Raw genomic sequence first — 14,955 nt, forward strand, 5'->3', positions numbered from 1 at the left:
TAAATATTATTGATAGGTCAAGTAAGATGAAGACTAAGAATAAAGAAAGAAGTCTAGTATTGCCCAAGGGACTTAGCAATATGGAGGTCTTTGGTGACCTTGAAAAAACAAGAAGCCTGATTTGAGTAGCTTCTAGAGGTCATGGATGAGAGAAACTGGAAAAAATGAATGTATCTCTGGTTTAGGCAGTAAAAGGGGAATGGAAACATGAAATGGTATCTAAGAACTAGGAATGGGATCAGGAGAGGAATATTTTTCTTAGGGGAAAAGCAATAACATGTTTATATGCTTTGGGGATGATGCAGTCAAGAGGGGGAAATTGACATGCCACGGAGGTGAGAGTTGCCAACATCCTAAGTAAGGGGGAAGGAATTGAATGTAGTGAATCTAATGGGATCTAATGTAAGGCTGGAGGAGCTGGCCTCAGGCAGGACCATGGACAATTCCTCCCTAGGAGCAGCAAGATATATCTCCTAACTAATTCTGCTTTTTCAGTGGAATACAGTACAAAGGAATCAGCTGAGACGAATGAACAAGGCTGATGTATTAGAGAGGTGCCTGGGTGGCTCATTCAGCTAAGCATCCGACTCTGGCTCAGGTCATGATCTCACAATCTGTGGGTTTGAGCCCTGCATCAGGCTCTGTGCTGACAGCTCAGAGCCCGGAGCCTGCTTCAAATTCTGTATCCTCTTCTCTCTGCCCCTCTCCTGCTTGTGCTCTCCCTCGCTTTCTCTCTCGCTTTCTCTCTCTCTCTCTCTCTCACAAGAATAATGAATAAACATTAACAATTTTTTTTTAAAACACTGATGTATTACAGATTGGAGGAGTGAAGGAAAGCTATGGAGCAGTCATGTAGGTGAGTGGACCAGAGAAACGCAGTAGGATGGCAGGATGGCACCACCACCCGATTAATATTAGCACTTATTAGCAACTTGGGTGGCTCAGTCAGTTAAGCGTCCGACTTCGGCTCAGGTCATGATCTTACAGTTTGTAAGTTCAAGTCCCGCGTCAGGCTCTGTGCTGACAGCTCAGAGCCTGGAGTCTGCTTTGGATTCTGTGTCTCCTTCTCTCTCTGCCCCTCTCCAACTTGTGCTCTATGTCTCTCAAAAATAAATAAATGTAAAAAGAATTTTAAATATTAGCACTTAGGAATTCTAATGAAACCAAGCAGCTGGAAAAGGCAGGCACAGAAGAGGTGAGAGTGAAGAGTTGGAGGGTTTGGTGAATAGTATAAAAACTAACCCAATCAGGGAGGAGCCAAGATGGCGGAACAGCATGGAAGTTTTTTTTTCCATCTTGCATCCATGAAATACAGCCAGATCACACTAAACCATCGTGTACACCTAGAAAACTTATTTGAAGATTAACACAACAATCTGCACAACCTGAACCACAGAACTCAGCAGGTACACAGCGTGGAGAGGTGAATGGGGGATAGAGAAGCCACAGAGGGCTGGGAACTGTTTTTGCTTCCAGAGAGATGACAGAAATGGGAAGAGAATGCAGGAAAAGCAGCCACCTCCAAAGCAGCTAGAGAGAAAGTAGAAAACTGGAAACAGTCACAGGGACTGAACTAAAAAGGAAGAAAGGAGAAAGGAGACGGTTTGAATTCCATTAAGATGATGTAAACAGGGGAGTGCAGAATGTGAAACTCCACAACTCAATACCTGGTGGTGCTGTGGTGGGAAAGGTGAATTCCCAGGAGCAGAGTGGGATCCGGGAGGTCCTTGGGCCACCCAGGTAGAAGAGGTTCCACTGCTGGAAGGACATTTGCTATAGGTTGTGTGGCCACCTGGTCCCAGCAGACCCCAGAAACAACCACATTTGCTGGTGCTGGAACAGGGTCGTTGAGGGTGAAGTCTGGTGCCAGATGTGGGTTGTGATTTTGCCATAATCCCTGAAATGTTGCTGCTATGGGATTGCGTGAACTTTTTCTGGGGCGGGATGGCACCCAGCTGCAGTCTCTGGGCATTGGCAGCAGCATGATCCTCTGTGTGGCTGGCACCTGGCCATTGCTCAGTGAGACCCTCCCTGAGAGGATCTGAGCAGGTCAAAGCCACAGTCCCTCAGAAGTGAGGGGTCGGGAAACACAGCCACATCTGAGATAAAACCCAGGAGGGAGGTGCACCTGGCAAATTGACGGCTTGGGCAAAGACAGTGTTAAGGCAGGGAGTAGAAAGAAACTGGAGACAAAGGATGGGTGTCCGATTGCTGTTCGGGCAGAGCACAGAGTACTGATACTAGAGACTGGGTAGGTGGGTGACGCCATTTTCACCATTCCCCTGCATGCACATACACACCAACAAGCGCCACAACATTCCACCCCTGCCCCCCGTAAGCTAAGCAACGCCACCTAGTGGAGAACAGAGCCATTACACTAAGCCCCGCCCAACTGGGCCAAACTCACTATTCAAGAACACCACAAATCTCTGCACCCACTTAGTTTATGGACTACAAAGTGCTTCATAGTTTCACTTGTAGGGAAAAGTGATGTAATTTCAATCATATTTCACTCTGTTCGTTGGTCCGTCTTTTCAATTTTCTTTTTATTTATTGCTCTTCTTTTTCTTGAATACAGAAAGGGAAAAAATTATTTTTATTGTCAATTATTATTAAAAATATTTTTCTTTATTTTTCTGCTATGTTTTGTACTTTTTTGTAATTTTTTCAAATTCTATTTTACTTCCATCGTTTAATTTTATTCTTTTTCATTGTATTTTTTTTCTCAAATTTTCAAACATTTTCCTTTTTTTCCCCCTTTTTATCTAATCTATCAAACTCCTTTCAATAGCCAGACCAAAACACGCCTAGGATCTAGCATCATTTATTTGATGTGTGTGTGTGTGTGTGTGTGTGTGTGTGTGTGTGTGTGTTGTTTTTTTTAATTTTTTTCCTTATTAATTCCTTTTCTCCCTTCAAAATGACAAAACAGGAATTCACCCCAAAAGAAGCAGCAGGAACAAACGACAGCCAGGGACATAATCAACACAGATACAAGCAAGATGTCTGAACCAGAATTTAGAATCACGATAATAAGAATACTAGCTGGGGTTGAAAATAGGTTAGAATCCCTCTCTGTGGAAATAAAAGAAGTAAAAGCTAGTCAGGATGAAATTAAAAAATGGTATAACTGAGCTGTAATCTTAAATGGATGCTGCAGCAGCAAGGATGGATAAGACAGAGCAGGAAATCAGCGATAGAGAGGACAATCTTATGGAGAATACTGAAGCAGAAAAGAAAGAGGGAGACTAAGGCAAAAGAGCACAATTTAAGAATTAGAGAAATCAGTGACTCATTAAAAAGGAACAATATGAGAGTCATGGGGGTCCCAGAAGATGAAGAGATGGAAAAAGAGGTAGAAGGGTTGTGTGAGCAAATTATAGTGGATAATTGTCCTAACCTGGGGAAAGATAAAGACATCAAAATCCAGGAAGCACAGAGGACTCCCATAAGATTCAACAAAAACCGACCATCAATAAAATATATCATAGTCAAATCAACAAAATACTCAGGCAAGGAAAGAATCATGAAAGCAGCAAGGGAAAAAAAGTCCTTAACTTACAAGCAAAGGCAGATCATGTTTGCAGCAGACCTATCCACAGAAATTTGGCAGGCCAAAAAGGAATGTCAAGATATATTCAGTGTGCTGAATCAGAAAAATATGCAGCCAAAAATTCATTATGCAGTAAGGTTGCCATTCAAAATAGGAGAGATTAAAAGTTTCCCAGACAAAAAAAAAAAAAAAAAACAAAAAAAAACTTAAAGAGTTCATGACCACTAAACGAGCCCTCAAGAAATTTTCAGGGGCCTCTCTGAGGGTTGAAAAGACAAAAAAAAAAAAAAAAAAAAAAGACCAAAAGCAACAAAGACTAGAAGGCACCAGAAAACACCACCAGAAACTCTAACTCTATAAGAAACATCATGGCAATAAATTCATATCTTCCAGTACTCACTCTAAACATCAATGGACTAAATGCTTCAATCAAAAAACACGGGTAACAGAATGGAAAAGAAAACAAGATCCATCTATATGCTGTTTACCAGAGACCCACATTAGACCTAAAGACACCTTCAGATTGAAAGTAAGGGGATAGAGAACCACCTATCATGCTAACGGTCGCCAAAAGAAAGCCAGAGTACCCACACTCATATCATACAATCTAGATTTTAAAATAAAGACTGTAACAAGAGATGAAGAAGGGTGTTATATCATAATTAAGGGGGTCTATCCATCAAGAAGACTTTACAATTGTAAACATTTATGTTCCAAATATGAGACAACCCAAATGTATAAATCAATTAATTACAAATATAAATAAACTCACTGATAATAATACCATAAAAGTAGTGGACTTCAATACCACACTTACAACAATGGAAAGATCATCTAAATAGAAAATCAACAAGGAAACAATGGCTTTGAATGATACACTGGACCAGATGGACTTAACAGATATATTCCTAACATTTCATCCTAAAGCAGCAGAATATACATTCTTCTCCAGTGCACATGGAATGTTCTGCAGAATAGATCACATACTGGGACACAAATCAGACCTCAACAAGTACAAAAAGATCGAAATCATACCTTGCATATTTTCAGACCACAATGCTAAAAAACTCGAAATTAACCACAAGAAAAAATTTGGAAAGACAGCAAATACTTGGAGACTAAAGAACATTCTATTAAAGAATTAATGGGCTGGGGCGCCTGGGTGGCTCAGTCGGTTAAGCGTCCGACTTCAGCTCAGGTCACGATCTCACGGTCTGCGAGTCTGTGAGTCCATGAGTTCGAGCCCCGCGTCAGGCTCTGGGCTGATGGCTCGGAGCCTGGAGCCTGCTTCAGATTCTGTGTCTCCCTCTCTCTCTGCCCCTCCCCTGTTCACTCTCTGTCTCTCTATCAAAAATAAATAAACATTAAAAAAAATTAAAAAAAAAAAAAAAGAATTAATGGGCTAACCAAGAAGTTAGAGAGTAAATTAAAAAGTACATGGAACCCAATGAAATGATAACACGACAGCCCAAAACCTCTGCGATGCAGCAAAGGTAGTCATGAGAGGGAAGTATATAGCATTCAGGCCTTTCTAAAGAAGGAAGAAAGGTCTCAGACACACAACCTAACCTTACAACTTAAAGAGCTGGAAAAAGGGCATCAAATAAAACCCAAAACCAGCAGAAGAAATGATACAGATTAGAGCAAAAATCAATGCTATCAAAACAAGCAAACAAACAAACAAAAACCAGTAGAACAGAAGCTGGTTCTTTGAAAGAATTAACAAAATTGATAAACCACTAGCCAGTTGGATCAAAAAGAAAAAGGAAAGGACCCAAATAAAATCAAGAATGAAAGAGGAGAGATCACAACTAACACAACAGAAATAAACCAATAATAAGAGATTATGAGTAATTATATGACAATAAAATGTGCAATCTGGAAGAAATGCACAAATTCCTAGAAATATATAAGCTACCAAAACTGAAACAGGAAGAAATAGAAAATTTAAACAGACCCATAACCAGTATAAAATCGAATTAGTAATAAAAAAATCTCCCAAAAAACAAGAGTCCAGGGCCAGATGGCTTTCCGGGGGAATTATACCAAACATTTAAGGAAGAGTTAATACCTATTCTCTTGAAGCTGTTCCAAAAAACAGAAATGGAAGGAAAACTTCCAAACTCTTTCTATGAAGCCAGCATTACCTTGATTCCAAAACCAGACAGAGACCCCCCATAAAAAGGAGAACAATATACCAATTTCCCTGATGAACATGGATGCAAAAATCCTCAACAACATATTAGCCAACCAGATCCAACAATACATCAAAAAAATTATTCACCACGAACAAGTGGGATTTATACCTGGGATGCAGGGCCGGTTCAATATCTGCAAAACAATCAATGTGATTCATCACATCAATAAAAGAAAGGACAAGAACCACATGATCCTCTCAATAGATGCAGAGAAAGCATTTGACAAAATACAACACCGTTTCTTGGTAAAAACCCTCAAGAAAGTAGGGATAGAATGATTATACCTCGCAATCATAAAAGCCATATATGAACGACCCAACGCTAATATCATCCCCAATGGGGAAAAACTGAGCACTTTCCCCCTAAGGTCAGGAACAAGACAGGGATGTCCACTCTTGGCACTGTTATTCAACATAGTATTGGAAGTCTTAGCCTCCGCAATCAGACAACACAAGGAAATAAAAGGCATCCAAATCAGCCAGGAGGAGGTCAAACTTTCACTCTTAGCACATGGAATGAAACTCTATATGGAAAACTCAAAAGATTCCACCAAAAAACTGCTAGAACTGATCCACGAATTTAGAAAAGTGGCAGGATATAAAATCAATGCACAGAAATCAGTTGCATTCCTATACACCAACAATTAAGCAACATAAAGAGAAATCAAGGAATTGATCCCATTTACAATTGCACCAAAAACCATAAAATACCTAGGAATAAATCTAACCAAAGAGGTGAAAAATCTATACACTTAAAACTTTAGAAAGCTTATGAAAGAAATTGAAGACACAAAAAAAAAAAAAATGGAAAAATACTCCATGCTCCTGGATAGGAAGAACAAATATTGTTAAAATGTCAATAGTATCTAAAGCAATCTACATATTCAATGCAATACCTATAAAAATAACACCAGCATTCTTCACACAGCTACAGCAAACAATCATACAGTATGAAAAGACCCTGAAGAGCCAAAGCATCTTGAAAAAAGAAAACCAAAGCAGGAGGCATCACAATCCCAGACTTCAAGCTGTATTACAAAGCTGTAATCAAGACAATATGGTACTGGCACAAGAACAGACACTCAGATCAATGGAACAGAATAGAGAACCCAGAAATGCACCCCAAGATGTATGGCCAACTAGCCTTTGACAAAGCAGGAGAGAATATCCAATGGAATAATGACAGTCTCCTCAGCAAGTGGTGCTGCGAAAACTGGACAGCGACATGCAGAAGAATGAGACTAGACCACTTGCCCATACCATACACAAAAAGACACTCAAAATGGATGAAAGTCCTAAATGTAAGATAGGTAGCCATCAAAATCCTCGAGGAGAAAGCAGGCAAATAACTCTTTGACCTTGGCCTCAGCAACTTCTTACTCAACACGTCTCTGGAGGCCAGGGAAACAAAAGCAAAAATGAACTATTGGGACCTCATCAAAATAAAAATCTTCTGCACAGTGAAGGAAACAATCAGCAAAACTAAAAGGCAACCAACAGAATGGGAGAAGATATTTGCAAATGACATATCAGACAAAGGATTAGTATCCAAAATCTATAAAGAACGTATCAAATTCAACACCCAAAAAGCAAATAATCCAGTGAAGAAACGGGCAAAGACATGAATAGTCACTTCTCCAAGGAAGATAACCAGATGGCCAACCAACACATGAAAAAAATGTTCAACATCACTCATCATCAGGGAAATACAAATCAAAACCACAATGAGATACCACCTCACACCTATCAGAATGGCTAACATTAACAACTCAGGCAACAACAGATGTTGGCGAGGATGCGGAGAAAGAGGAACTCTTTTGCATTGTTGGTGGGATGGAAACTGGCGCAGCCACTCTGGAAAACAGTATGGAGGTTCCTCAGAAAGTTAAAAAGAGGACTACCCTACGACCCAGCAAGTGCACTACTAGGTATTTATCCAAGGGATACAGGTATGCTGTTTTCAAGGGACACATGCACCCCAATGTTTATAGCAGCACTATCAATAATAGCCAAAGTATGGAAAGAGCCCAAATGTCCATCGTTGGATGAATGGATAAAGAAGATGTGGTGTGTGTGTGTGTGTATGTATATATATATATATATATATACATACATACACATATATATATCAAAAACAATGAAATCTTGCCATTTGGAACTATGTGGATGGACTGGAGGGTATTATGCTAAGCAAAATTAGTCACAGAAAGACAAATACCATATGACCTCACTCATATGAGGACTGTAAGAGACAAAGCAGATGAACATAAGGGAAGGGAAACAAAAATAATATAAAAACAGGAGGGGGGGAAAACATAAGAGACTCTTAAATATGGCGAACAGAGGGTTACTGGAGGGGTTGTGGGAGTGGGGATGGGCTAAATGGGTAAGGAGCATTAAGGAATCTAGTCCTGAAATTACTGTTGCACAATATGCTAACTAATCTGGATGTAAATTTTAAAAAATAAAATTATTAAATAAATAAATAAATAAATAAATAAATAAATAAATTTTAGCTTCATTTTTCTGAGAAACAGAGAGAGAGAGAGAGGGAGAGAGAAAGGCTGGACACAAGTGGGGAAGGATGCAGAGAGAGAGGGAGACACAGTATCTGAAGCAGGCTCCACGTTCAGTGCCGTCAGCACAGAGGCCAACCCAGGGTTCATACCGACAAACTGTGAGACCATGACCTGAGCAGAGGTGGGATGCTTAACCCACTGAGTGACTGAGGCACCGCAAAAAAAGTCTGACCTACAAGGAACATCACTGCTACATCGCTGATGAAGGGACGTAGAAGGGGCACATGTATGACCCCCTCCTGTGCTGTGGTGGGTCAGAGTGCATGAGTGACACAACTCCTTTGCTGAGGCGATGACGCAACGGTGACCCCCCCCCCAAGGGCAGGGGCACATGCGTGAACCCCCTCCTGTGCCGAGGGGTGATGGGGCGCATGCATGAACCCCCTCACTCATTGAGGGGAGCAGAGCGCAGGCGAGATCCCCTCCTTCGCCAAAGGGTGGGTGCAAGCATGACCTAACATTTACCCTAAGCCCTAATTCTAATCTTACCCCTAGCCATTACCTTAACAGTTGCCTACTTCTTTAGCTGTGAAAGTGAAAAGAGCCATTCAGGAAACGTCATATTTAATAGTGGCATCACTACTCCCTCACCGATGGGTTGCAAGCGTGACACGTCTCCATCGCTGATGTAGGTGTATTGAGGCTGTCCTAGAAGGGCAAAAAATATGATTCCTGAACTGTAGGCAGCTGTTAGGGATGCAGTGATGAGCATTCATAGTAGGGCTCAGGCATTGGTATATGATCTTAAGATCTGAATACCAAAAGTAGACAACCAACTCCGAAGTTGGGACCAGGTGAATTTCACAAGAGAAGCAATAATGCTAGTATGTGCAACAAGAAATATTTGTCCTTGTATCAGCTTCTGTCAGAGCGAATAACCATGGATAGTTAACAATAAGATGAAAATAACCTAACTGTAAAGTCGATATCAAAGCAATTGTTGATCCAACACAGATAGGCAATCAAGGAAAGATGAAAAGAAGTAAAGGAACTCAGCGAACACAAACCCTGCCTGTTTACCAATAAAATCACGTCTAGCATTTCTAGTACTAGAGGCCATGCCTGCCCAAGGAGATTTGTGAAACGGCTTTGGTATCCTGACCGTGCAAAGGTAGCATAATCACTTGTTCCCTAAATAGTGACTCATATGAATGGCCACACGAGGGTTTTACAGTCTCTTCAAATGGGTGAAACAGACCTTCTCATGAAGAGGCGGGAATAGGACAAGAGTCAAGAAGACCTATGGAGCTGCTTTAAACTGTTTTTACCTTCATTTCATCCCTCAAAGAGAGAGGGAGAGAGAGCTAAATGTTTTTAGCTTCATTTCATCCCTCAGAGAGAGAGGGAGAGAGAGAGAAAGACAGAACACGAGCGGGGAAGGGGCAGAAAGAGAGGGAGACACAGTATCGGAAGCAGACTACACATTCAGAGCTGTCAGCACAGAAGCCCACCCAGGGATCAAACCCACAAACCGTGAGACCATGACTTGAGCGAAGTGGGACGTTTAATCCACTGAGCAACCGAGACACCACAAAAAACATCTGACCTAAAAGGAACATTACCTCTATATCACCGATGAATGGACGCAGAAGGGGCACCTGCGTGACCCCCTCCTGTGCTGAGGGGAGGCAGAGCACATGAGTGACACCATTCCCTCCCTGAGGCGACGGTGCAATGGTGACCCCCTCCTTCACCACGGGGGGTTGGGGGGGGAGGCCATGCTGAACCCACTCCTGTGCAAAGGGGGGCACGCTAATGCCTGAAAACCTTCCATGCCCAGGGGGGAGGAAGCATGACCCAAGTCTTACCCTAACCCTTACCTTAAGAGATGTGTTTCTTCAGCTGTGAATGTGAAAAGAACCATTCATGTAACATCACATTTAATAGTGACATCACTACTCCCTCCTTAAGGGGTGACCCTCTCACCCACTGATGGGGGCATGAGGGCGAGGCGAAAGCCTCAAACACCTCATGGGCTGAGAGGGGCGGGGCACCTGTGCAAACCCTCCTCGCAGAGTGGGGTTGTGCACGTGCATCACACCCTCCCACCACAAGGAGTGGCTGTGCACACGTGTGAACACCTACCGTGCCAAGGTGAGTGGGGCACATGCGCGAACGCCCTCCCTGGCTGATGAGGGGTTGTGTGTCTGCGCAAATGCCCTACCTCACGGAGCGTAGGTTGTGGGCATGCATGAACACCTTTCTGCCACAGGGGCTGTGTGCATACGAAGGGGGGCTGTACGCATGCATGAACACCGTTCCATGCCAAGGGAAGTGGGGCGCATGCGAGATCGCCCTCTCTCCCTGATTGGGGGGGTGCATGTGCAGACACCCCACCTCGCTGAGCCTGGTCGTGCACATGCGTCAACACCATCCGCAACTAAGGGGTGCTGTGCACATGTGTGAACACCCTCCTGCACCAAGGGGAGTGGGGAGCATGTATGAACGTCCTCCGTGGCTGGGGGGTGTTGTGTGCATGTGCGAATGACTACCTCCCAGAGAGAGGGTTGTGCGCTCCCTAGAACACCCTCCCGCCACGAGGGGGAACAGTGCGCATGCATGAACACCCTCTGCCAAGGCGGGGGTGGGGGATGGATGCTTGAACCTTTCAGCACCGAGGGGAGTGGGGCACATGCGCGATCGCCCTCCCTGGCTAAGGGGGTGTTGTGTGCATGTGCAGATGCCCTACCTCACCCAGCAGGGCTGTGTGCATGCGTGAACAACCTTCTGCCACGAGGGGGCGCTGTGAGCATGCGTGAACTCCCTCCCTTGCGGAGGGGGTCTGTGCACATGCACAAATGCCCTACCTCATCCTGGGGGTTGTGCACATGCGGGTAAACCCTCCCACCAGGAGGAAGGGCTGTGCGCATGCGTGAACATCCTCTGGCATTGAAGGACACGGAGATGCATAGTTTGCACCTTCCCTCCCTGAAGACCGGTGATGCACATGCGTGAAACCCCATCCCCAGTGAATGGGCGAGGCGCATAGCGCAACACCCTCCCCTGCCTGAGTGCCGTTTGGTGCGTGGGTGAACGCACTCCAATACCAAAGGGGGGCGCACTAATGCTTGAAAACCTCCCGTGCGCAGGGAGGAGTTGGCTTGACCTAACCCTTGCCCTACCCCTGATGGTAATGCGAACCCAAACCCTTATCTAAAGAGTTGCATGTTTCTTCACCTGTGAAAGTGGAAAGAACCTTTCATGAAACATCACATTTAAAAGTGACATACTACTTCATCCCTGAGGGGTGTAGCTGTGCATGAGTGAAACTCTCACGTGGGAACCTGAGGAGAGGCAGAAGTGTATACACCACCTCTTGGGCCCAGTGGGTCGGGGCGATTTGTGAACATCCTACCTTGCAGAGGGTGGGTTCTGCTCAGTTCCATGCCAACGGAATTGGGGCACATGAGCAAAAGGCCTACGTCACTGATGGGGCATGATGTTCGTGCGCAGAGGCCCTGCCCAGTGGAGCAGCATTGTGAGCATGTGTGACCACACTTCTGTCATGAGGCGTGCTGTACGTATACGTGAACAAGCTTACCAGCAAGAAGGGACTGCACGCATACTTCAACATCCTTCCGCACGGTTGAGCGTGGGGACCATGTGCGATCACCCTCTCTCTTTGAGCGGAGGTTTTACGTATGCACAGACACATTACCTCTCCATGTCTGGTCAAGCGCATGCACCAACAGCCATCAAATACCAAGCTACACTGTACCCATGTGTGAAACAACACCCTCCCGCTCCCATAGTGGGGAGTATGCGCAAACACCCTTCCTAATGCTTGAACCACTCCTGTGCCAGGAGAGAAGTGGCTTGAATTAACCCTTACTCTACTCCTGATGGTAACCCTAATCTTAGCTAACCCTAACTTTAATCTCCTAACCCTAACCGCATAACCCTAATCTCTAACCATAAACCCCAAGTCGTAAGCCTCAAACACTAAACCCTAACCACTAGCCTTAACCCTCTAACCCTAACCCCCTAACCCTAACCCACTAACACTGAACCCTAACCCTACACCCTAACCCTGACCCCTAACCCTTATCCCTAGCCCCAACTCTAACCCCTAACCCTAACTCTAACCCCTAGCCCTAACCCCTAACCCCTAACCTGAACCCAAACCCAAACCTGAACCCTAACCCCAACCCCCCATTTCTAAATCCAACCTTCCCTAACCCTCAACCCTAACCCTTAAACCCTCACCTCACCTTGATCCTGACCCTTTACCCTGACTTTATACCCTGACTTTCACCTTGATTCTCAATTTACTCACCTCTTCTTAACCCTGATTCTGACCCTTAACTCCTACCTTTATCTTTTACTTTGGCCATAACCCTGAATGTCACTGTAACCTTTACCCATCTTCATCCCATCCCCATAATTTATTCTGGACACAGCCATAGTTCTTTAAACCCTAATACCTTTTCTAGTCATATAACATCAATACAACACAAAACCAGAAAAAAAAAAAAAACATATTTGTATCCCTTTAAATACAGATCTAACAATCCTCCAGAGAATACAGCGATATAAAACCAAAGCACATAAAAGAATCACGCACCATAAGCAAGTCTACCCCAGACATTCAAGGGTTATTCAACACGCTAAAGCCAAGCATTGTTATGCACATTTTTTTAAATGAAAACACGTGATCATATTAATTGATACAGAAAAAGCTCTAAACAAAATCCAATGCTAGTTTATGATATACACACAAGAAAGAATAAAGAGTAATTTGTTTAATAAACCTAGAGCAAAAATCATTCTCAATTTTGAAGACTGTAAGGTTTCCTCTGATACCAGGAACAAGGCCAAGATGCAGGCTTTTCACTCATTACTCAATACTGTACTGAAAGTTCTATCCAGAGCAACGAGGAAAAAAAAAGTCACCCACATGTGAAAGGAAAAGGTAGAACTACATCTATTCAGAAACCAGAGATGACATCATCTTATATAAAGGACTTCCAAAAAAATCAACAAAAATTATTGGAGTTAGTCACCTAATTCAGGAAAGTTACAGGGCAAAATTTTGATGCACAAATATCTCACTTATTTTTATACACTAACAATGAATCCTATGAAGAAGAATTTAAGAAAACAATTCCATTTTAGGTAACATCATCAATAAAATACTTGGTAAAAGATGTAAAAACACTGCTGAAAGAAATTAAAGATGATCTGAAATGTACTATTGCTACATGGCGATAATGCACAATGCAACATGTAGATTCAATGTGATTCCCAGGAAAATTCACAAAGGCCTCTGAGAAGAAATGCACAAGCTAATCCTGACAGTCATGTGGAAAATCAAGGGACTACAAAATAAATAAAACAATCAAAAAAATAAAAGGTAGAAGCTCATACTTCCCAATTCAAATCTTCAAACAAAGCAACAGTAAATAAACATTGTGATACTGTCATAAACGTATACATACAGATCAGTGGGATTTAATTGAAAACACAGAAATACACCCTTTCGTCTATGGTCAACTGAATTTTGACAAGGGTGGACAACATGCCATTATGGATACAATGGTCTTTGCAACAAAAGGGTGCTAGACAACTGACTATCACATGCGCAGAGGAATGAAATTGGACCCTTACCCTCACACCACATACAAACATTAACTCAAAGTGGATCAAAAACTCAAATGTAAGAGGTAAACTTATAAACTCTAGAAGAATAAATGGGGATAAATCTTCATGAGCATTGAGTTTAACAATGCTCTTAGAGCTGACACCAAAGCACAAGCAAGGGGAAAAAAGTAGATAATTAGTTTCCTCAACATTAAAAACCTTTGTAGATCAAAAGGTGCTACCCCAAAAGTGAGAAGACAATACCTAGAAGGGAAGAAAATATTCGCACATTATTTGTGTTGTAAGAGTCTGTTATACAGAATATATAAAGAGCTTTTACGACTCATCATCAACAATAACAACAACAAACAAGTTTTAAAATGGGCAAAGGACTCAGATATACCTTTCCCCAGGGAGATCATGGTGAATAGACATGTAAAGATGTTAAACATCATTAGTCCTTATGGAAATGGAAGATTTGAACCACCGTTAGCTAGCCTTTTACACACACTAAAATTGCTATAATCAAGAAAACTACAAAATAACAAATGTTGGCAAAGATATTGACAAATTGGAACCCTTAATGTGGAAATGTAAAATGGTGGAGCCTATGCGTAAAATAATTTGGCATTTCCTCAAAAAGATAACAACATAGAATTACCATATGGCTCAATAACTCTACTCTTAGATGTATATCCCAATGAATTGAAAACAGTACTTTAAAAAAAGAGCACGTGCGCAAACATATACAGCAGCACTGTTCACAGTAGTGGAATGGTAGAAACTATGCCAATGCCCCGCGGTGGGTGAATGGATAAACAAACTGGGGCAAACCCACGAACAGCAATATCATTCTGTCCTATAAAGGAATGAAGAAACATGGTGAGGCTGTAGAGAACAGTGCAGTGGTTCCTCATAAAGTTAACACAGGACTCCACCTCTGCACACACGTACCCAGAAACTGAAAGCGAAGCCTTGAGCCCTCATTCCTGTTCCTGTGTTCATAGCCGCTTCTTCACAGCAGCTAAAACATGGAAGCAACCCAA

The 14,955-nt window shown here is 42.7% G+C and overlaps 1 long non-coding RNA gene across 2 annotated transcripts in view; it reads right to left on the reverse strand.

Moving 5' to 3' along the window:
* The window catches only part of LOC122231419, a 46,361-nt gene extending 31,406 nt beyond the window's left edge, over positions 1 to 14,955 (reverse strand). The window contains exons 1-2 of one of the 2 annotated variants that reach the window (XR_006208657.1): positions 14,864 to 14,955; positions 8,921 to 8,977 (exon numbers count right to left, since the gene is read on the reverse strand). This is a non-coding gene — a long non-coding RNA (uncharacterized LOC122231419). Of the gene's footprint in view, positions 1 to 8,831; positions 8,978 to 14,863 lie in introns of both variants that reach the window. The other variant, XR_006208656.1, reaches the window with a different exon arrangement.

Source organism: Panthera tigris, chromosome D1, assembly GCF_018350195.1.
Source record: "Panthera tigris isolate Pti1 chromosome D1, P.tigris_Pti1_mat1.1, whole genome shotgun sequence".
Lineage (NCBI taxonomy): Eukaryota > Metazoa > Chordata > Mammalia > Carnivora > Felidae > Panthera > Panthera tigris.